Here is a 21,347-nt window from a genome sequence, read left to right on the forward strand (position 1 = left end):
ATTACAGCATGGTCCAAACACAGCAATTATAACATTAATTAAAGACTATCCCACTGGTCACACACTGGTTGAATCAACGTTGTTTCAACGTAATTTGTCAATGTATTGTGAGATGGAATCTATGGGGAAAATACATTGGATTTTCAAAAATGCACAACGTAAACTGTTGTTTTGAGGGTACAATTTTAGGGTACTATCAGAAAGAAACATGTTCCTACTGGAGAGTTTACCTGTCTACAGCTATTCATTTGGTCTCCCATCCAGGGTGTTCACTAAAGCCAGCCCTGATATTTGTCACTGACTACTACCGAAGTGCTATCGTGAGAATGATTATGGAGAGTTCCCTTAATAACTAAATAGTTTCACTGCTATAGAAGTCATTCCAAAGGGTGTGTTTAACAGAGCAAATTAAATTGAACTATACTTTATCTAAAAAAATATATATATATATATACACATATATATATCTGAATATCTGAATCCAACAAATCAGTTATTCATTTGTAGTCAAACTGAATGTTGAATTGTGTTTGGTTAATGCAACCAACTATAATTGAAGGAGATCTATCTTCTGCTTGGATAAAGCCATCTGTGCCAATGATTTAATCTGCTTTAATTCCAGTTTGTCTACAAACTAATAATTGATGTGTTAGATTCAAGTCTCCATCTCAACCTAAAATCAAAGTTAAAGAATAGGATCAAATCAAACTTCAAATGCACTTTATATAAAGTTAGATTTGATTTAATCCTTATCTTTAAATGTTGATATTTGGTTGTGTTGTCAACCAAACACTATTCATTATTACTTTTGTAATACCCTTAAAGTTAAGGCTATATTACAAACTATTGTAACAGTATTCATTAAACCTCAAAATGAGTAACACATCCATGGCCACATTTTGAGGTTCCTTTAAATGAGATTACTTTAACTATAAATGTTTTGTTATGTAATCATAGAAAGTGTGCACGTTCAAGAGAGCATTCAAAGGCCGCAGATATACGGAGATCATCACAATTGCTGGAATAATCCGTGCAGAATGTCAAACAACATGAATCACTTGCACGATGTACTTTTAATGTAATCTCAACTGCAATCCAGGTCATTTGGTTGTGCTACTAGATGAAGCACAGTGATAACACATTAAGTTGTTGTACAATGTACATACAAAATATCTGACATTGTATAACTTTGTTGTACATTCAAATGGCGCAGTGATAACTTAACCAAAAATCAGACATTGTTTTTCCATTGGAATTTGGTTGTGCTTTTACATCGTTGAGAGCATATTGACGACATTGGGAATTCAACAAATTTCTGTCTGTCTTTTTGAGTGGACGAATAATGGTTGAAATCTCTTTGATCAACATCTCAGCCAAAGTTTTGGCCCACATTTCCTCATTGAATTTATGTGGTGTACCCAGTGAGATGCTTCTTCTGCAGTGGCAACCCTTCAATCATTGGCTGGTAGGTCAGAGCCCAGCAACAAAATGCAGGTGTTTCAACCTAGCTCAGTGCTTGCTGTGGTGGTGGGGCAGCCACTGGAAAATATGGAGCGTAGGTGTTGGTAATGTTCTCTAGTTGAGCCGTAATTGGCTCTGTGTTCCGTCACTCATGGGGACACTACGGCACCGCCAAGTCTAAGGGTAGAGCTTGAAAAATCAAGCTCCTGGATGCTGCCACAGATAAAATGGTCAAATCCAGTTATATCTACAGTAGCTTTGATTGGACAGATCATGTCAACATCCTACTTTAAAAATCTTAGCAAGCAGTCATTATCATAAATAAAGTTGACAATCTACTGGCAAATCCTTTTTAATCCTTGTCATATGAAGATAAATAATTAAGAGAATTACACCGTAAGAACGGCCCATGTTCTGAATTCTGTCGCTGTACATTTCAAAAGTGCTGAACAAATAGTTAAAACGTCCAAGCTCAACCATTAATGTCTTAATCGAAACTACGGATTGCCTCATATGCGCTTGTCGGCCCCTCATGCCATAGTTTATACATCTCAATTGTCAGTAGGAACCACATTTGTGGAAGCAAGTCAGCCATTTCATGCCCTGGCCTTAGTATTCTGTGTTTTCTTTATTATGTTGGTTAGGCCAGGGTGTGACATGGGTGATTTACAGTGCCTTGCGAAAGTATTCGGCCCCCTTGAACTTTGCAACCTTTTGCCACATTTCAGGCTTCAAAAAAAGATATAAAACTGTATTTTTTGTGAAGAATCAACAACAAGTGGGACACAATCATGAAGTGGAACGACATTTATTGGATATTTCAAACTTTTTTAACAAATCAAAAACTGAAAAATTGGGCATGCAAAAGTATTCAGCCCCTTTACTTTCAGTGCAGCAAACTCTCTCCAGAAGTTCAGTGAGGATCTCTGAATGATCCAATGTTGACCTAAATGACTAATGATGATAAATACAATCCACCTGTGTGTAATCAAGTGAAAGAAAATGCACCTGCACTGTGATAGTTCAGAGGTCCGTTAAAAGCGCAGAGAGCATCATGAAGAACAAGGAACACAGCAGGCAGGTCCGAGATACTGTTGTGAAGAAGTTTAAAGCTTTGATACAAAAAGATTTCCCAAGCTTTAAACATCCCAAGGAGCACTGTGCAAGCGATATATTGAAATGGAAGGAGTATCAGACCACTGCAAATCTACCAAGACCTGTAATACAAGGAGAAGACTGATCAGAGATGCAGCCAAGAGGCCCATGATCACTCTGGATGAACTGCAGAGATCTACAGCTGAGGTGGGGAGACTCTGTCCATAGGACAACAATCAGTTGTGTATTGCACAAATCTGGCCTTTATGGAAGAGTGGCAAGAAGAAAGCCATTTCTTAAAGATATCCATAAAAAGAGTTGTTTAAAGTTTGCCACAAGCCACCTGGGAGACACACCAAAAATGTGGAAGAAGGTGCTCTGTCAGATGAAACCAAAATGGAACCATTTAAAAGCAACACCCTGAACACACCATCCCCACTGTCAAACATGGTGGTGGCAGCATCATGGTTTGGGCCTGCTTTTCTTCAGCAGGAACAGGGAAGATGGTTAAAATTGATGGGAAGATGGATGGAGCCAAATACAGGACCAACCTGATGGAGTCTGCAAAAGACCTGAGACTCGGACGGAGATTTGTCTTCCAACAAGACAATGATCCAAAACATAAAGCAAAATCTACAATGGAATGGTTCAAAAATAAAGATATCCAGGTGTTAGAATGGCCAAGTCAAAGTCCAGACCTGAATCCAATCGAGAATCTGTGGAAAAAACTGAAAACTGCTGTTCACAAATGCTCTCCATCCAACCTCACTGAGCTAGTCTCTCAATGTGCAAAACTGATAGAGACCTACCCCAAAAAAGCGACTTACAGCTGTAATCGCAGCAAAAGGTGGCGCTACAAAGTATTAACTTAAACTTAAGGGGGCTGAATAATTTTGCACGCCCAATTTTTCAGTTTTTGATTTGTTAAAAACGTTTGAAATATACAATAAATGTCATTCCACTTCATGATTGTGTCCCACTTGTTGTTGATTCTTCACAAAAAAATACAGTTTTATATCTTTATGTTTGAAGCCTGAAATGTGGCAAAAGGTCGCAAAGTTCAAGGGGGCCGAATACTTTCGCAAGGCACTGTAAGTCCTAATATCAGTATATATACATACATACATACATACATACATACAGTACCGTTCAAAAGTTGAGTCACTTAGAAATGTCGTTGTTTCTGAAAGAAAAATACATTTTTTGTCCATTAAAATAACATCAAATTGATCAAAAATACAGTGTAGATGTTGTAAATGACTATTGTAGCTGGAAATGGTTAATTTGTTATGGAATATCTACATACCGTAGGCGTAGAGAGGCCATTATCAGCAACCATCACTCCTGTGATCCAATGGCACATTGAGTTAGCTAATCCAAGTTTAGCATTTTAAAAAGGCTATTAATGATCATTAAAAAACCCATTTGCAATTATGTTGGCACAGCTGAAATCTGTTGTGCTGATTAAAGAAGCAATAAAACTGGCCTTCTTTAGACTAGTTGAGTATCTGGAGCATCAGCATTTGTGGGTTAGATTACAAGCTTAAAATGGCCAGAAACAAGGACCTTTTTTCTGATACTCATCAGTCTATTCTTATTCTGAGAAATTAAGGCTATTCCATGCAGGAAATTGTCAAGAAACTGAAGATCTCGTACAACGCTGTGCACTACTCCCTTCACAGAATAACGCAAACTGGCCCTAAACAGAATAGAAAGAGGAGTGGGAGGCCCCAGTGCAAAACTGAGCAAGAGGACAATTCCGTTAGAGTGTCTAGTTTTAGAAACAGACGCCTCACAAGTCCTCAACTGACAGCTTCATTAAATAGTACCCGCAAAACACCAGTCTCAACGTCAACAGTGAAGAGGCGACTTCAGGATGCTGGTCTTCTAGGCAAAGTTCCTCAGTCCAGTGTCTATGTTCTTTTGCCCATCTTAATGTTTTCTTTTTATTGGCCAGTCTGTTGACGCTGAGACTGGTGTTTTGCGAGTACTACTTCATTGAGGATCTCTCTGTACTTTGCTCTGTTCATCTTTGCCTCGATCCTGACAAGTCTCCCAGTCCCTGCCTCTGAAAATAATCCCCACAGCATAATGCTGCCACCACAATGCTTCACCGTAGGAATGGTGCCAGGTTTTCCCCAGATGTGACGCTTGGTATTCAGGCCAAAGAGTTCAATCTGGATTTCATCAGACCAGAAAATCTTGTTTCTCATGGTCTGAAAGTCTTAGGTGCCTTTTGGCAAACTCCAAGCTTTTTACTGAGGAGTGGCTTTCGTCTGGTCACTAACATAAAGGCCTGATTGGTGGAGTGCTGCAGAGATGATTTTCCTTCTGGAAAGTTCACCCATCTCCACAGAGGAACTCTAGAGCTCTGTCCGAGTGGCCATCGGGTTCTTGGTCACCTCCCTGACTAAGGCACTTCTCCCCATATTGCTCAGCTTGGTTAGGTGGCCAGCTCTAGGAAGAGTTTTGGTGGTTCCAAACGTCTCCATTTAAGAATGATGGAGGCCACTGTGTTCTTGGGGACCTTCAATGCTGCACACATTTTTTGGTACCCTTCCCCAGATCTGTGCCTCAACACAATCCTGTCTTGGAACTCTACGGACAATTTCTTCGACATCATGGCTTGGTTTTTGCTCTGATATGCACTGTCAACTGTGGGACCTTATAAAGACAGGTGTGCACCTTTCCAAATCATGTCCGATCAATTAAATGTACAACAGGTGGACTCCAATCAAGTTGTAGAAACATCTCAAGGATGATCAATGGAAACAGGATGCACCTGAGCTCAATTTCGAGTCTCATAGCAAAGGGTCTGAAAACATATGTAAATAAGGTATCTGTTTTTTAGTTGTAATGAATTTGAAAAAAAATCTAAAACCCTATTTTCACTTTGTCATTATGGGATATTGTGTGTAAACTGCTGAGAAAAATAATTGTATTTAATCAATTTGCTGTAATGTAACAATGTAACATAATGTGGAAAAAGTCAATGGATCTGAATACTTTCCTAAGGCCCTGTATGTGAAGTTTGAAAGTGTGACCAGTAGTATGAATAAAATAACATGGGGGAAAAAAAGTTTCTGAAATGGCAAGCTAAACTTAACAAACATTCCCATCCAAGAGCAATGTTCAGGCTAGACTATAAACACAATATATATATTTTTATTTTTTATTTTACCCCTTTTTCTCCCCTATTGTTGTAGTAGCTACTGTCTTGTCTCATCGCTACAACTCCCGTACGGGCTTGGGAGAGACGAAGGTTGAAAGTCATGCGTCCTCTGATAGACAACCCAAAAAAAAACACTTAAGACAGCCCGCATCCAACCCGGAAGCCAGCCGCACCAATGCGTCGGAGGAAACAGCGTGCACCTGGCAACCTTGGTTAGCGGGCACTGCGCCCGGCCCGCCGGGCAAGGACATCCCTACCGACCAAGCCCTCCCTAACCCGGACGACGCTAGGCCAATTGTGCGTCGCCCCACGGACCTCCCGGTCACGGCCGGTTACGACAAAGCCTGGGCGCAAACCCAGGGACTCTGATGGCACAGCTGGCGCTGCAGTACAGCGCCCTTAACCACTGCGCCACCCGGGAGGCCCATAAACACACTGTTTCAATGTCAGATAACCTTCACTAACCGATTGTTTGTCATTGGGTTAGTGATGATCAGTTGGCCTCCACTTCACGATGTTCTTATCTGTGCTGGGGTGCCCTGTGGATCCACACTGCTGTGCAGGCCCTGCCACCAACAGAGCCATGTGTACACTCTACTGCTGTGACTCTCTATGATACGCTCTCCAAATACAGGTCATTTTCACTATCTGCGTGCGATACCACCATGAAAAACAAACATAGAAAGGTTATTCCAGCACTGCTTTTTAATGAGACCGTTTTCCCTTTTTAGTGGGAAAAAGAATGAACTTGTGTACGTTGGAGGGAACCAGAGGCCAAATTAAAAAGCTGCTGCGGCTCAGAAATCAGGACATTGGGCCGTCCTCCAGGGCAATCCGGGCCGGGAATGTGTGTACATAAGCAAGTATAAAATTAACTATTCAAACAGAATTTGTTTTGGGCTATAACTCAGAGCTTTGCAACCAGATTGAAGGGGCCAAAGCTCTGTCACATTTTGGCTTCAGAAATGGAAACTTTTTTTGACTAGCTAGCAAATGTGTGTGAGACATTCAAGATTTCTAACCGCTGTAAGGAAGGAGACACATGTTCCCCCATGTTCGCTGTGAGTTCTCTACTTACTCATCTCTGCCAGTAAAAAGATTCTCCAGGAACCCAGGCAGAAAGAGCATCGTTTTCCATTAAGACTATATTTTAAGGGCAGCAGACGTCTTAGAGTACACCTTCAACAATATCCTGCATGTGCCTTTTCCCTTTTGAATGTGGATCCAGGAAATGGCAGAATTTGTTTATTGCAGTGGGGCACATAAGGCCTGTGTGGGTGTGGGTATGACATGTCTGCTGATCTGAGTGACGAGAGACAGACAGAGACAGACAGACAGACAGACAGACAGACAGACAGACAGACAGACAGACAGACAGAGAGAGAGAGAGAGAGAGAGAGAGAGAGAGAGAGAGAGAGAGAGAGAGAGACAAAGAGAGAGAAAGAAAGAGAGAGAGAGGGAGCAAAGTACAAACGTTCAAAACCACAGGAAGTGACAACGGAGTGCCCTGAGTGTCTCTCTCTCTCACTGTTTGCCTTAAATGAACGCGAACACATCTTGAAGCGCTTAATCTCATCAAGGCTGTTTTATTTGTGTTGCCGCTCTCTCAGAAGTGGCAGGCTGGCTGAGCCTCAACCGTACATACTCCACCCATAGATCATAAAGCACAGCCTGATGCCTGCGAAAGCCCAATTAGTCCTCAGCTCACTCCTCTCATTACACTCGGCTATAAATACACATGGAGAGGCATGGCTTAACGTGACCTCGCCCCCAAGTAGGGTATTAACATCATCCTAAGCAAAATACTGACACTTTTTTGTAGCTTCAATAAATGTTTTCAGAAGCCTCACGTGTCATTATTAACATACTTGGCTGTCACACCAACAAATTATTGCACAATGCTTTTTCTGCCACTATCATTTTTCCCCCAACCTGCTAACACTGACAGTAAAGTTAGTAAAGCTGTCACATTATACTGACGTCACTGTTTGTTTACCCCTAGCCTTTTCACCGGTTAGCTGACGTTAGCTGGCTGGCTAGCGATTGGCGTTCATCGCAATCTAATTCGCTAGTCTTAAAAATGTTGTGTCACTACTTCCAGTCTTTGCCTGCCCTTGAATGGGCTAGATATTTAGTAGATTCTTGTTGGCTTGCCTTTACATCCTTTCAACTTGCCGGAGACCAGCTGGGGAGACAACAATACCAAATGGCCCAAAGTGGCCTATGGTGATATCTCCACCTTCTTGGTGGAATCTCCAGGTTTGCATAAATATCCAAATGCAGAAGATTATTATAACTTATTTGGAAGGATACAACTCACTAGTCCTTACTACAAGCTAACTAACAAGCTTTGTGCAATACACATAGCTAGTGATATACAAACAAGTGTCAGCGACTTACCGGTGATGAAGTGCTTCGAACACACATGTGTTGGAGTAACCGGAACCCCACAGCTTGCCATCATCCTCGTGGCGTAATAGCCTGAAACCATGAGGTTCGTCTAACCTGGTCCTGGTCATTGAAACCCAATTTGGTGGTCTTTTTCTCCTACTATTGTTCAAACAAAACAGTACCTAACAGCTGTTCGGCATTTTAAGAGCAGGGTTAGTTAGCTAGTTGAAGAAAGTCTGTTGGAATCAGCTCTTTGACTGATAGTCATGACGTCCATTCCATGCGTCTCTGTTAATGCTAAACTACATTTACATTTAGAATCAGTCTTTTTAGGTATGAGGTAGTTTCTTGATTAAGATTACATGGAAGTATGTGAAAAATGACCAACCAAGTACATCCAAAATGTTTATAGAATGATTAAAAAAAAGAATACAGCAGTTGTCGGGTTATGAGGAAAGTAGTGTATCTATAAAGGGTGGTCTTTAGGGCAGGACCTGGGGGGGGCTCCAGCCTGGTGAAATGGCACCCCCTGCAGGAGTTGCTGGATGAAAATTGTGTCACTGGGGAATCTGTGTGTGTGTGTGTGTGTGTGTGTGTGTGTGTGTGTGTGTGTGTGTGTGTGTGTGTGTGTGTGTGTGTGTGTGTGTGTGTGTGTGTGTGTGTGTGTGTGTGTGTGTGTGTGTGTGTGTGTGTGTGTGTGTGTGTGTGTGTGAGTGTGAGAGAGAGAGAAAAAGAGAAAGAGAGTGAGCCTGTGGATCGGTAGGGAGGAGCAAGTTCCACACTGACACATAAACACTCACAGCCTTGAGAAGCGAGAAATTAGATGCTCCAAAGATTATATCCAACGGAGAGGTCGTGGAAATATGGAGGATGCATGTTTCTTGGGATTAGAGTGCTTGCCAGCAGTGTCTCCTTTCCTCCTCCTTTCCCTCAGAGGCTCAAGCTGGAATGTTTGCATGGAACAGGCAATTAACATAGGGCCCAGACTCAGACCTGTGGCAGGCCCGCCAGGCTGACTTGATCAGAGCAGTGGAGCTCTGGGGTCCCTGCTCTCTCATCCCACACATTCACATTAAAAAGCCACCGTTCGGCCATATATCTGCAGCCATCTGGACCCCATCTCTCCACACTGACACACAGGCTTTGACCTAACTAGCACAGCCCATGTGCAGGGCCATTGTGCATTATATCACTAGTGTCAGCATGCAGAGGAGGGGACCTCTGTGTGGTGTTTTTTTCTGTGGACTGGAGGATCACCCAGGATGATATGGATTGATTTGTTTTTGTGATGAACTGGCGAACTCAATATGTCACTGTCAAGCTTAACTGCATTTCAACTTAAATAATAAATATCCCTAATTTAGCAGCTCACTACCCTCCCTCCTCATTGATATGATCGGGGTGCCCATTAGCTCTACGCCATTCAAGGCTTATCCTAATGACGTTGCCGGCTGAATGGGGCCTCCTGAAGTGAACTGACCTTTCTGTCCCGACAATGTCCATTAACGGAAGAGAAGCCATTAAAATCTACTCGGGTAAAGGTTTCTTCCGTACAAATACATTTCTCTCCGTGACATTTAAGTGAAAGCAATATGTATCCCCTTTCTCTCGGATGGTGGCACAGGAATGAAGCGATTACAAAAGGAGTCTACAGTTACATGTGCATGTAAATCATCTTCCCATTGAAGGTAGTGGATAATCTAAGGGGAACAATAAAAAAGACGCCGCCAATTTGCTGCTTATTGGTGTGGCCTGATGTGTGGCATAATGAGCAACCCAAGAGCTTCACCAGGCAGAGATCACTGAGCTGGGCTGTGGGGGAGGATGTAGCCTGTCCTTGATCAGAGAATGGAGGCCACAGGATCATTAGTAGCAAGCTGAAGACAAGTACTGCAGCTCAGACTGAGAGCACAGACTTGCCTGTAAGACAGCATCCGAGGCCTCACCCTGGGACCACAGTGCTAGAGATTTACTGCCCAATTTAAAACGTGGGACTGGATTGCTGGACGCCGTGTGGCCAATTGTGCTCACAGGACACAGTTAAACGAGATATATGACCAAAACATAGAGGAAACCACAACAGAAGATCTATCTAGCAGGTGTGTCAACCGCAAGGTGGTCTGTGGAAATAATTGAAAATATTTCACTGAAAGTGATTACTCTCGGTTCGGTCTAAAGTTACAGGGAGGGCATACCCGGGGGATTCCTTGAGCTATTGCTATCACACTGCTCATCTACTGCAATATGTGAGCAATATTAAGCCATTATCTGTGTGTGGGGAATACATCAGAAGGTAGAGTTCAAAGCTGCTATGATGATTAGCTGTCGTCAGCCTAGATCAGTGTTTTCTGACTAAACAACCCACGTTCACAGTGGTATAATAGCCACATTCCAGGTAACACGATTATTTGAATGAAAAGCATAGCAGACTGAAGATACGTCTTAAAAAGCATACCCTGGGGGAGTCATAGACTCCGCGCCACAGTGCTCTTCATCTCCTAGCTCTCCTCCCCAGTCATCTTGCTCTGGTCCCACACAGCAGTAGGCCTCTATTTCTCTCAGACCACCTCAGGATATATGATCAACATTAATGTACCAAGGGGGCTCTATTTTTCTCCCAGCAGGTTTGAGAAAACCAAAAGTTCTGGGGTAGTTAAGTGTTTATGAAGCGATAATGGTGACACAGTGAAACTCCCCTGTCCACATAGCCCCTAAGTCAACTAGAGGTTGGCACTGCTGGAGACGTTGCTCTGATGGGATCAAGACAGTGTACTGTATGTACTGTATGTAACACAATATTGATCATAATATAGTGAAACGCAATATCAGAAACGTATGTTCTGACACTGTACTGTACTGTTAAAATCAAATCAAATTCTATTGGTCACTCACAATTTAGCAGGTATTATGGCGGTTGCAGCGAAATGCTTATTTTTCTAGTTCTTATCAATGCAGTAAATGTCAAACAAGCACACAATATCCAGAAAGAAAAAATAATCTACAGCAGTGGAATTCATATGTGTTACTTGTTTCAGGAAACTAGGCGAATGTCGTGGGCCACTGATTCACAGGAGAACCATTTGAACATAAACATGTTTTAATCCAATGTGTTTTTTTGCAGAAATGTCTACTGAAACATGTGAACTTTCGTGTGCCTTAATAACAAACGTGTATGCCATCTGTAAATATGAATAAAATTGTTCAATTGCGAGCCTAGGTGTTTTAGCCACAGAAAAAGTCGGCAACCACCCCGCTAGCCATCATTGGCTGAGATGAGTGGGCTGGACATACCAAGTGATGAGTTTGGATTAGTCTGCCATATAGCACCCTTCTGTCTATTTGAGCTGGTCAGTATCTGTACAGTAGGTAATGTTGTCTAACGTGGCTTTTTTAAAAATGTATTGTGTAATAGAACTACATAACTGCTGCTCTCCAGTTTCTGGAGGACTGAGTTTTGAAATCAGTGGAATTAGAGTTCGATAGTTTAGGAGATGGAGAAAACACCCGTCTCCGGATTATATCTTCAAATTAAGGGAAACCATGGCATGGCAGAAGAGTCCATTCATGATGTATACGGGTAAAATAGTCTAGCTAGCAACATTTTCAGATATTTAACACTTCTAATTTTGACAGAAAGTATTTTTCATTTCAAGTTGAAGTGTACTGTTAGCTAGCTAGCTAACGTTAGCTGCCTGGCTCGCTAGCTAAAGTTACGTGTATGATCTTATCGTATCTCGGAGCCATTTGCTTTGCTAGTTATAGCCTAATGTTAGCTAGCTAACATTGAACCTGTTTGGTTAGCTACCTACAGATTCATGCAGGGTAGTAACGTCATAAGATGGAATTATGGTTCATTGTTTGCCTAGCGAGCAACATGTCTTAACAAAAGACTCCACTATGCAAGTAACCATTTCAATAGAAAGTCACTGTGACAACTGTTGATAGACGTAGCTGGTAATTTTGCTCTGGCTATCTACTCCGATTTCATGGCCGGTGCCAACAAAAAGAGTAAATTGTTGCAAGCAGCACAGTTAGTTACCAATGATCTGGATAACATAAAAACAGCCTAACCAGCTCTGCTAGTGCAAGTAAAATGGTCAGTGAGCTGTTCTCTCATTTGTGTCTGAATGTAGCTAGCAAGCTAGCCATCGTTAGCTAGTTAGCTTGGGTGCTTGACTGCCGTTGTTAGGTCAGAATGCTCGGATCAACCCTTAAAGAGATGGTTAGAGCTTAAGCTTAAGAGGGTGTGAACGATGCAGAATGGGTAAAGACAAAGAGCTCTCCAGTAGGTACCAAAATATTCAAAGGCCATTTTCACAAAAGTGAGGTTACACATTTATCAACTTTCAAAGCAGAATTACTTTCCCTTTGTTCCTCAAATGCAGTGTATGATATACCATTTTGTAGCTCTATGTTTCTGCTTTTATCCAATGTAAAAAAAACTATTTCAAATTTTGCTACATAAGACTGAATCAAGGCGGTCGGTCACATATAAATAGTATGTAAACATTATTAAAGTGACCAGTGTTCCATGACTAAGTACATAGAGTACCCGGTGGTAGCCGGCTAGTGACAGTGACTAAGGGGCAGAGTAGGGTACTGGGCAGAGTGCTGGGCGGAGGCTGTCTAGTGGTGGCTGTTTGTTTAACAGTCTGATGGCCTGTGGATGGCAGCTGTTTATCAGTCTCTCAGTCCCAGCTATGATTCACCTGTGCGGTCTCCGCCTTATAGATGGTAGTGGGGTGAACAGGCCGTGGCTTGGGTGGATGAGGTCCTTGATGGCCTTCTTTGTCAACCTGTGACACTGGGTGCTTCGAGTGCATGCAGTGTGCTGCCAAAGGTGTGTTGAGCTGACCGCACCACCCTCTGGAGAGCCCTGCGGATGCGGATGGTGCAAATGCTGTACCAGCCAAATGTCAGTGTGAAGGGACAATGTCAGGTCCTCAGGAACACAGAGGAACTTGAAGCTTTTAACCCTCGCCACTGTGGCCCCGTCGATGTGAACAGGGGCATGATCTCTCTGCTGTCGCCTGCAGTCCAAGATCAGCTCCTTTGTTTGGTTGACATTGGGGGAGAGGTTATTTTCCTGGCACCACTCTACCAAGGCACTCACCTCCCCCTTGTAGGCCGTCTCATCGTTGTTGGTAATCAGGTCTGTTGTGGATACGGCAAACTTGATGATTGAGTTGGAGACGTGTGTGGCCATGCAGTCATGGCTGAACATTGAGTACAGGAGGGGGCTGAGCATGCACCCCTGTGGGGCCCCCGTTTTGAGGATCAGTGTGGCGGAGGTGTTCTCCCTACCTTCACCATCTGGGGTCGGCCTGGACCTACTTGCACAGGGAGGTGATCAGACCCAGGACCCTGAGTTTAGTGATGAGCTTGGAGGGCACCATGGTGTTGAAGGGTGAGCTGTAGTCGATCAACAGCATTCTACCATACAGTTGAAGTCAGAAGTTTACATACACTTATGTTGGAGTCATTAAAACCCATTTTTCAACCACTCCACAAATGTCTTGCTAACAAACTATAGTTTTGGCATGACACAAGTAATTCTTCCAACAATTGTTTACAGACAGATTATTTCACTTATAATTCACTGTATCACAATTCCAATGGGTCAGAAGTTTACATACACTATGTTGACTGTGCCTTTAAACAGCTTGGACAATTCCAGAATATATTGTCATGGCTTTAGAAGCTTCTGATAGGCCAATTGACATCATTGACATCATTTGAGTCAATTGGAGCTGTATCTGTGGATGTAATTCAAGGCCTACCTTCAAACTCAGTGCCTCCTTGCTTGACATCATGGGAAAATCAAAGGAAATCAGCTAAAACCTCCCAATATTGTAGAACTCCACAAGTCTTGTTCATCCTTGGGAGCAATTTCCAAATGGCTGAAGGCACCATGTTCATCTGTACAAACAATAGTACTCAAGTATTAACACCATGGGACCACGCAGCCGTCATACTGCTCAGGAAGGAGACGTGTTCTGTCTCCTAGAGATGAACGTACCTTGGTGCGAAAAGTGCAAATCAATCCCAGAACAACAGCAAAGGACCTTGTGAAGATGCTGGAGGAAACAGGTACAAAAGTATCTATATCCACAGTAAAATTAGTCCTATATAACCTGAAAGGCCGCTCAGCAAGGAAGAAGCCACTGCTAACCAAACCACAATAAAAAAAAGTCAGCCTGCGGTTTGCAACTGCACATGGGGACAAAGACCGCACTTTTTGGAGAAATGTCCTCTGGTCTGATGAAACAAAAATAGAGCTGTTTGACCTTAATGACCATCATTATGTCTGGAGGAAAAAGGGGGATGCTTGCAAGCCGAAGAACACCATTCCAACTGTGAAGCACGGGGGTGGCAGCATCATGTTGTGGAGGTGCTTTGCTACAGGAGGGACTGGTGAACTTCACAATATAGATGGCATCATGAGGGAGGGAAATTATGTGGATATATTGAAGCAACATCAAGACATCAGTCAGGAAGTTATGGGTTTTCCAAATGGATAATGACCCCAAGCATACTTCCAACATTGTGGCAAAGTGGCTTAAGGACAACAAAGCCCTGACCTCAATCCTATAGACAATTTGTGGGCGGAACTGAAAAAGCATGTGCGAGCAAGGAGGCCTGATTTAGTTACACCAGCTCTGTGAGGACGACTGGGCCAAAATTTACCCAACTTACTGTGGGAAGCTTGTGGAAGGCTACCCGAAACGTTTCACGCAAGTTAAACAATTTAAAGGCAATAGTACCAAATAATAATTTAGTGTATTTAAACTTCTGACCCTCTGGGAATGTGATGAAAGAAATAAAAGCTGAAATAAATAAATCATTCTCTCTACTATTATTCTGATATTTCACATTCTAAAAATAAAGTGGTGATCCTAACTGACCTAAAACAGGGATTTTTTTACTACGATTGAATGTCAGGAATTGTGAAAAACTGAGTTTAAATGTATTTGGCGAAGGTGTATGTAAACTTCCAACTTCAACTGTAGGTATTCCTCTTGTCCAGATGGGATAGGGCCACATGCGTAGCAGAAACCCCTGCACCCAAAGTTATTTTTTAACAGTAACAGTAAGTTTTGACAGTAACCCTCCTTTATAATTTACAAATTTAGCAAGCAAAGAGTTGGTGTTGACCAATCTGCATGGCAGCAGGTAAAGCAGACAGACAATACAGTTGTCATTCATCTAATTACCTACTTCTCAGAGGTGCCGGTGGCAGCCGACCTCTGCCTCCTTATCTACAGTACCAGTTAAAGGTTTGGACACACCGACTCATTCATGTTTTTTTTTGTGTGTGTGTGTTTTTAAAAAACTATTTTCCACTTTGTATAATAATATTGAACACATCAAAACTATTAAATAACACATATGTAATCATTTATATTTTAGATTCTTCAAAGTAGCAACCCCTTGTGTTGATGACAGCTTTGCACTTCTGACATTCTCTCAACCAGCTTCATCTCGAATGCTTTTCCAACAGTCTTGAAGGAGTTCCCACATATGCTGAGCACTTGTTGGCTGCTTTTCCTTCACTTATCCCAAACCATCTCAACTGGGTTGAGGTCGGGTGATTGTGGAGGCCAAGTCATCTGATGCAGCACTCCATCACTCTCCTTCTTAGTCAAATAGCCCTTACACAGCCTGAATGTGTGTTGGGTCATTGTCCTGTTTAAAAACAAATGATAGTCCCACCAAGCACAAACCAGATGAGATGGCGTATCGCTGCAGAATTCTGTGGTAGCCATGCTGGTTTAGTGTGCCTTGAATTCTGAATAAATCACTGACAGTGTTACCAGCAAAGCACCCCCACACCTCCATGCTTCACATTGGGAACCAGACATGCAGAGATCATCCGTTCACCTACTCTGCGTCTCAGAACGACATGGCAGTTGGAATCAAACATCGCAAATTTGGACTGATCAGACCAAAGTACAGATTTCCACCGGTCTAATGTCCATTGCTCGTGTTTCTTGGCCCAAGCAAGTCTCTTCTTTAGTAGTGGTTTCTTTGCAGCAATTCGAACATGAAGGCCTGATGCCCGCGTTTCCTCAACAGTTGGCTACGTTGAGATGTGTCTGTTACTTGAACTCTGAAGCACTTATTTGGGCTGCAATTTCTGAGGCTGGTAACTAATGAACTTATCCCCTGCAGCAGAGGTAACTCTGGGTCTTCCTTTCCTGTGGCGGTCCTCATGAGAGCCAGTTTCATCATAGCGCTTGATGGTTTTTGAGACTGAACTGGAAGAAACATTCAAAGTTCTTGGAATTTTCGGAATTAAGTGACCTTCATGTCTTAAAGTAATGATGGACTGTCATTCCTCTTTGATTATTTGAGCTGTTCTTGACATAATGTGGACTTGGTCTTTCACCAAATAGGGCTATCTTCTATATACCACCCCTACATTGTCACACAACACAACTGACTTGCTCAAACGCATTAAGAAGGAAAGAAATACCATGAATGTACTTTTAACAAGGCACACATGTTAATTGAAATGCATTCCAGGTGACTACCTCATGAAGCTGGTTGAGAGAATGACAAAAGTGTGCAAAGCTGTCATCGAGCCAAAGGGTGACTATTTTGAAGAATCTCAAATATATTTTGATTTAATCGGCAATCGAGTTAAAAAAAAGTTAGGTGAATCAATCTGATCAAGCTCATGCCAAATTACCAAAGATAACCACATCAGCAAAGCTACCACCTCGCCCTCGACTAACTAAACATCATCGCAAGTGGAAAATAGTAAGCCTACTTATGCAGCAGCTGACACTAGCAGCATCTCAGTCCTGACAGAGACCTCACTGCCCGGACCTGGCAATGACAGATGTTGCTCCTTCTCTTCTTCCTCCCCTCGAAAATGGTGACAGTTCCTCTAGTGCACATATGTCAGAGTCAAGGCCCGCGGGCCACATCCGGCCCGCGAGAAGGTTTTTTACGGCCCCTGGGATGATCTTGATTTATTATTAGAACCGGCCCGCAGACCGCAGCAAGCCGGCAGCCCGCAGATCTTTTACACGCACCAATACTACATTTCCCACAATGCAACGGTGACGCACCGAGCAGTAGGCTGCTTCATTTCAATATTTATTGGCACAGCAGTTGTCAGCATCACAGTAAAATTTACTTTCAGATACCCATCAAAAATGGCAAAACGGAAGGTGGACACTGAGAACCGGGGTTTCAAACAAGGTGGGAGTCGGAGTATTTGTTCACGGAGGTAGCTGGAAAACCTGTGTGTCTTCTGTGTGGAGAAAGTGTGGCGGTACTGAAAGAGTATAATCTGAGACGACATTATGAAACGAAACACGCGGACAAAAACAAGAATATGGACATGGAACAAAGGCTACAAAAGGCAGAGGAATTAAAACGAGGCCTCAAATCTCGACAGGCTCTGTTCAAAAAAGCCAAATCACAAGGCCAGGCTGCTGTCAAGGCCAGTTTTATTTTGGCAGAAGAGATCGCTAAATCAGCCCGGCCATTTACGGAGGGGGATTTCATCAAAAACTGCATGATTAAAGTTTGTGACGAAGTTTGCCCAGAAAAAAGGCAACTCTTTTTAAATGTGAGTCTGAGCAGAAACACCATTGCCGAGAGAGTAGACCAGTTGTCCATCAATCTAAAAGAGCAGCTTGTGAAAAGGAAAAGATTTCATTGCATATTCCTTGGCTGTGGATGAGAGCACCGACATTTCTGACATTGCCCAGTTGTCAATTTTCATCCGCGGAGTGGACTCCAGCCTAAGCGTGACAGAGGAGTTTTTGGCTTTAATGCATGGCACAACTACGGGGCATGATTTGTATGAAGAGGTGTCAAGATGTGTAAATGAGATGGAGCTGCCTTGGGAAAAACTCGTGGGTTTGACAACCGACGGAGCACCTGCTGTGTGGACACAGGAGCGGACTGGTGGCGAAGATACAAAAGATGCAAGGAAAACGCGACAGGTGAGCTGACAGCTTATCATTGTATCATAACCAGGAAGCGTTGTGCGGTAAAGCCTTGAAAATGGAGCATGTAATGAGCATCATCACGCACAGTTAACTTTATCAGAGCCAAAGGTTTGAATCACCGCCAGTTCAAGGCATTTCTGACGGAGTTAGAAACGGAGCATGGTGATTTGCCTTATCACACAGAGGTGCGATGGCTAAGCCAGGGAAAGGTGCTTCAAAGATGTTTCGAGCTTCGTGAGGAGATTTGTCTGTTCTTGGACAGCAAAGGGAAAGACACAACACAACTCCGAGAAAATGTTTCTGTGTGAAATGGCTTTTCTGTGTGACATTACGAGTCATCTGAATGCAATGAACTTGCAGCTGCAGGGTCGGGATCGTGTCATCTCTGATATGTACAGTACAGTGAAGGCATTTAAAACCAAACTGACTCTGTGGGAGACAGATGCGGAAAGAAAATTTGAGCCACTTTCCCAGCTGCCAGACCATGAAAGAGAAGCTACCAGTGCGTTCCCGAGCGCACAGTTGGCTGATAAAATAGGTATGCTTGCCGCTGACTTTTGACGCCGATTTGCTGACTTTGAAGCACAAAAAAGCAGGTTGGAACTGCTCGGTAACCCATTTGCTGTTGACGTGGAAAGCTCACCACCAAACCTCCAAATGGAGTTGATTGACCTCCAATGCAATGATGCACTGAGGGCAAAATATGCGGCAGTGGGTGCTGCGGAGTTCGCCCGTTTCCTCCCGACACAATGCCCCAGCTGCGCATCCAGGCTGCTCAAACGTTGTCTATGTTTGGCAGCACATACCTGTGTGAACAACTGTTTTCTTTGATGAACTTGAACAAAACATCACACAGAAGTCGACTTACTGCTGAACACCTCCACTCAATTCTGAGGATTTCCTCAGCTCAGAGCCCTTGTGGAAAAGATGGGACACCACCAAGTATCACCCTCAACCTCAAACAAGTGAACATTACTGTGCAATCACATATTTAGAGTTTTTACTCAGTTCAAGTTTAAAAGTTAAAGTTTAATATTTGTTTTCACTGCATGTTACTTCTCCTTAAACAAAGTGTTGTTTTTGATTAATAGATTTTTGCACTTTATTTTATTGTATTTCAATCCAATTATATTTTAAAAATATTTCAGTTGAGTGGATGATAGAAAATTGCTATTATTGTTTTTTTCTTTGAAGTAAATTTAGCCCAACTAAAATAGAAAATATAGGCTACTGATGGTGCCTTGAATACCGGTTTCTTTCATTTAATGTTCATGTTATGGGGATTTTTATATAAAGGAAATTTGTCTTTTGTGTCTGTTGAAAATTAAAGATTACACAGAGCCATAAGAAAATATTGCTTTATTTATCTGATCATATTGGAATATATTTGTTAGGTTTTCAGTAGGTTCAATTAACTAGACTATATGCGTCATTTAAAAATTTTTCAATGAACATTCGAACAGTCCGGCCCTCGGCTTGTAGCTAAATTTTTTATTTGGCCCTCCGTCCATTTGACTTTGACACCCCTGCTCTAGTGAGAGTGCCGGCCCTCCTCCCCCTCCTCCTCTCCCAGAAAACTAAGCTGATAACTGCCAGAGACCCAGCGGTGCTCTTGAGAGCGACCCCCTCCCCCTTCTGTGAACACTGGTAAGCCTATGAATGATGAGACGGATAGCCTGAGTTCAAATATCTAATATACAGTAAATAGGCTATCAGTATAAATACTTCATATACGTAGCTATAGATAGGCTATTAGGGTAGATTGCATTGTCTGCATAATCAGTAGCGGAACGTGGATAAAATCTCTGGGGAAGCCGATCCAGAAAAAAGCCACATTACAACCTATATGTTGTGATAATTACGCTGTTTGCTCTATAACCTATTAGTTCATATGCCCTGACACCATGATATATAGGCCTAAGGCCAAGACAATAAGAAGACAGTGGCAGAATACATTTAACCACACCTTTGTTTCATCACAAAAACAGGACAGCAAATTCTGTTCGGTGAAGTCCAGAAAGCATATTGCTCAAGCAAGTTAATGTTCCAACATTTTCGAACCACTAAACTATTGATTTAGAACCACAGAGAGTTACCACAAGTTGCAATTAAAACAGGAGCTGCCTTCACTATTCCAACACAATTTCAACATCATCAAATGACCTATTCTTAGTCTAATACAGTGACAACTAAAAGATACCAAACAATATTTAGTCCAATCAACATAAGCTAAATATGATGTGGCTGTTCATGGCTCTGATTTGTGTGTGTGCGTGTGTGTGCACTCGTGCATGTGTGAGCGTTTGTGCAAGTAGAAAAAAACATGTTGACTCACCCTACTTGTAGAGGAACACCAATCCCATCCTCTATTTCATTTTGATGAAACGGTCTATCACTCTGTTATACAGTACACACAGATTTTTTTTGGGGGGGGGGCTAAAATGATAGCTCGCTGGCCAACTTCCCGTCATGGGCAACGTTATCTAGTTATGATTAGCCTTCTATATCTAGCTACATATAGAACTTCCATCCTCTCAGGCAAGGGGTACAATGTATGAATTGATGGCTGGATCAGAATCGCGGTTATAATCTTTGGGCAGTATGGAGAATTAAGTAAAACGACAAGTCCAAATGCCTATCTCCATCCATGGCTAATTTAGGAAAGGGCTCATTTTAGCTAGCTAGCTAGCCACCAGAGCACAACAACACAACAAGATGCGCAACGAGTTTCTGTCAGTGGATGTATGCTCTCGATGTGATGTGTTTGGAGTGAAGCGAAGTCCAACCTGGCTTCCCTTGACACGTTCTTTTTGTGCGCCAGGACCATTCACAGTTGAGCTCACTCAGTTTAGTTCAACGCTGATTGGATTTTTTTTCTAACATTTTTTTATCAAGGGAGGCCAAATGCTCGCTGCCAACAATGTCATACTCCTTTGGACTAGACAGCATCAGATAGATGGCCTACACATAGCGACAGAGGGGCGCTTTTTCGCTCGCTCGGAAGCTTTCACGATACATTCAGCCTCTTGCGAATGTAAGTTACATTATGGAACACAGGGACGAAATATACATTATTTTATACGTTTTTTCATGGTAAATATTATGCACACCACTGTGCATAATGAAAGAATCCCTGTTAAGCTAGTTTTAACCGTGGACTGATTGTATTAATTGGTATTAACAGACTGGTTTTACGCTGCACACACTTTCTGTCTAAGGTGCAAGAGAACGGGACCGCTATAGGCCAACGGGACAGTTGT

Source organism: Oncorhynchus keta, chromosome 22, assembly GCF_023373465.1.
Source record: "Oncorhynchus keta strain PuntledgeMale-10-30-2019 chromosome 22, Oket_V2, whole genome shotgun sequence".
Lineage (NCBI taxonomy): Eukaryota > Metazoa > Chordata > Actinopteri > Salmoniformes > Salmonidae > Oncorhynchus > Oncorhynchus keta.